This window comes from Palaemon carinicauda, chromosome 40 (genome assembly GCF_036898095.1).
Source record: "Palaemon carinicauda isolate YSFRI2023 chromosome 40, ASM3689809v2, whole genome shotgun sequence".
NCBI classification, from domain to species: Eukaryota; Metazoa; Arthropoda; class Malacostraca; order Decapoda; family Palaemonidae; genus Palaemon; species Palaemon carinicauda.
In genome coordinates, this window is record NC_090764.1 from 29,565,697 (window position 1) to 29,569,463 (window position 3,767).

Here is a 3,767-nt window from a genome sequence, read left to right on the forward strand (position 1 = left end):
ATGTAATAAAACTTTTGATTTTACTTTATGTCAAGAGAAAATTTCCAAGCCTTTTCTTTATCCTAAAATTAAGATTGTACTTATCTTGGTAAATAAACAATTAAGAGTTACATTATTATTTTTAGTATCAACCAATAGAGAATCAAAACTATTACATTTACACTAATAACGTTCTGGATAACCTGGTTTATACTGCGAACTGATGGAGTAAAAATACTTTACAAGAAATACAATGATAAATATAAAATGACATAAAAGATTTAAAGTACATCAAAACAATATAGATACAAAATATCAGAATGAAAAACAACAATAAAATGTAATAATGTAAAAACAAGAACATTAATAAAATTGCATTTAACAATAAAAGAAAACATGTACACTAATAACAAAGTATCAATATATCAAAATATGTAATAAAAATCGAATAAAATACAATCAAATATCTAGAACGCATAAAATGCAACAATCCGATAAATACGAATAATCAGCGATACCCACGGATAGTAATTGACATAAAATACCTGTCAATATTATCATAAACAAACAACATACCTATAAACCAGTAATATCAACCATAATAAAAGTTTACACAACACTTATACATGTACTGCTTAGACTGGCGTCGCAACTGCCGAAGGTCATACACGCCAATCTCAAGCATTATTCTACAACTTTGCGTTACAACTGCTAAGGTCATTAACGCTATTGCCAGGTGATATTCCCCATGATATTGTGATGTACATGTATAGTCGAATAAGGGCTTTAATAACTTGATGAATTTTGGTAAGCTATCTTGAGGTGTACATTTATAGGCAAGTAAGATCAGTTATAACTTGATGAATTAGGTAAAGTATTTTGAGGTATTCATGTATGTGCAAATGGAGTTAATCATGATTTGATGAATCTTGATCATATTGAAATTTTGTCAACATAATCAACAATTGAAATTAGCATAAAATAGAAACTCCAACAGTACCACAGCATAAAACCACTTACCTTTGGAAGATAAAAACCTGAAAAGACAAAAAATATATATTTATAAATACCCAAGAAAAATTTTAATAATCTTCTATAATACAGGCTGCCTCTTTACGGAAGGGACACTGTCATCACCATGTAAATATTAAAGTTCATTCATGCTCACCTATTCTATAGGACTGGCGACTCTATGGGACACCCCTGTCCATATCCGTATTCAAACCATAAACAAAATCATATTTTCATTCCGTTAAAATACAAAAGTTCAGTAATGGCATCAATATGAAACTTGTGAGCTCCGATTTATTATAAAGAGGCTGCGTCCACACAAGCCTGGTGGCTGAAAGTTAAATTCAAAATACAATTGTTCCAACCCGATCTTGCAAGTGCCATTAAGCTCACTGTCAAACCAGTTTCGTTAAAATCGATGTTTATTCAATTCAGTCCCAGGTCACTCTTTCCTGCAGTCATTCTCACCAACAGTATGACGCAGTTGTGATTTAATAATACGGAGGAACATATATTTTCTCTCTCTCTCTCTCTCTCTCTCTCTCTCTCTCTCTCTCTCTCTCTCTCTCTCTCTCTCTCTCTCTCTCTCTCTCTCTCTAAGAGCATTTGTAATTTATCCTAAGCCCATAACATTCAGTTTCGCATTAATCTTTCAACATTCCATACCTATGACATCGTAACGAATCCGTGGATATGGTCAGATATTGTACGACATGACAAACATTTGAGCTATTCCAAAATTGACTTTTATTCAAGATATGCATTTCATATATAGAGTGGCAAACGGTGCGAGATGACATAAAATTGTTACATTCGACGGGGTCTCCATCAAAGTCATTGTATTTCTAACCTTCCTGGAAATACGTGACTTTTTGCCTATGGTAACCAAACAAGTGTATGGAAAATAAGATGATAAATAGAAAATGACAAATAATCGAAAATAAAACTAAAATAATCATTACAGTAATAAACCAAACTTCAATAACATCAATGCTGAAATAAATAATAATAATAAAAAGTATTCTACGACCTGAATCGGTGAAATCGTAACTGTAAGCCAATACATGAACATCACTTATAACCAGAAAACTAAATACATCGAGAAGTCACTGAAATTGAGGTATAACTTACATTCTTCCAAAGGAGGAACGTCCACGTATTTTCCTCTTTATCTTTCGATGAAAATCTGAAAAATAAGAAACAAATTAATGAATAGCAGTTTAACCATTCACGAATGACTAATAACAGCATATAAAAACTTAATGGGATCAGCCTGTGAAAACTTGAATACACAAAAAAATATCACAACATAAAAATCGATAAAACTAATAACATGTTTCAATGGCTAACCCAATCAGAGTACTATCTAATCATTTCCTTTTGCTTTTAATTCTTCTATTTTTCTTAATATCACCTAAATGCATTCCTGTTACTATTATTAGTATTATTACAAGCCAAGCTACAACCCAAGTTGGAAAAGCAGGATGCTGTAAGCCCAAGAGCTCCAACAAGGAAAAATAGCCCACTGAGGAAAGAAAACAAACATAGTACAAGAGATGTAATGCACAACCAAAATGAAAAGATTCTAGAATAGTAACATGAAAATATATCTTCCATATATAAACAATAAAAACTTGAAAAAAAGGCAAGAGAAATAAGGAAACTGAATAGTCTGCTAGAGTGTACCCTCAAGCAAGAGAATTTAACCCCAAGACAGTGGAAGACCATGGTGCAGAGACTATGGCACTACCTAATAATGGAGAACATTGGTTTGATTTTGGAGTGTCCTAAAAAAAAAAAAAAAAAAAAAAAAAATAAATAAATAAATAAATAAATAAAGTCGTGTACCCTTACCAAACGGAGAGTAACCACGGAACAATTACAGTGAAATAGTTAACCCTTCGAGCGAAGCCGAATTGTTTAGTAATCTGTGTTGTCATATGTATGATGACAGAGGAGAATATTGCAATGTGTAGCCAAAGGAAAAAATGAGCCGTAACTAGAGAGAGGGGGTCCAATGTAGTACTATCTGGACGTGTCAAAGGACCTGATTACAGAAAATGAGATATAGTTTCTAATTTTTCTCAAAAAAATCGTACTGACAATACAACCTTTAACGTACACAGACATAAGCACACACACAAATGTACACACACATATAATATATATATATATATATATATATATACATATATATATATATACAGTATATAATTATATAATTATATATATAATATATATACAATATATATACATATGTATATATAAACATTTATTTACTGTACATGTTTTTATGTGTGTTTATATATATAAATATATATGTATATATATTTATATATATACATTATATCCATTATATATATACACATATATACTGTATATATATATATATATATATATATATATATATATATATATATATATATATATATGACCATAAATTCATCATTAATATACCAAAAGAATGACACAATCCATAACGGAAATATGATTACTTTCCAAACTTGAGAGAGAGAGAGAGAGAGAGAGAGAGAGAGAGAGAGAGAGAGAGAGAGAGAGAGAGAGAGAGAGAGAGAGAGAGAGAGAGAGAGAGAGAGAGCAAATAAAAATTCGAATATTTAACTAAGCACAAAATTTTCTTGTTTTTAATGTATTTATTATCTACTGATTTTCAACCCGGCACTTCATTTTTGAAAATTACCATGGTAACAAACTTAACGTTTTCATCGTGGTTAAGATTATCAATGAACAACACTAATCATTTAAATATGCATAAA

At 30.5% G+C, this 3,767-nt stretch overlaps 1 long non-coding RNA gene across 1 annotated transcript in view; it reads right to left on the reverse strand.

The window, feature by feature from the left end:
* Positions 1-422: 422 nt before the first annotated feature.
* Positions 423-3,767, reverse strand: part of LOC137631564 (uncharacterized) — a 14,176-nt gene continuing 10,831 nt past the window's right edge. Inside the window, exons 2-3 of the long non-coding RNA XR_011041908.1 lie at positions 2,122-2,176; positions 423-1,016 (exon numbers count right to left, since the gene is read on the reverse strand). This is a non-coding gene — a long non-coding RNA (uncharacterized lncRNA). The remainder of the gene's footprint in view (positions 1,017-2,121; positions 2,177-3,767) is intronic.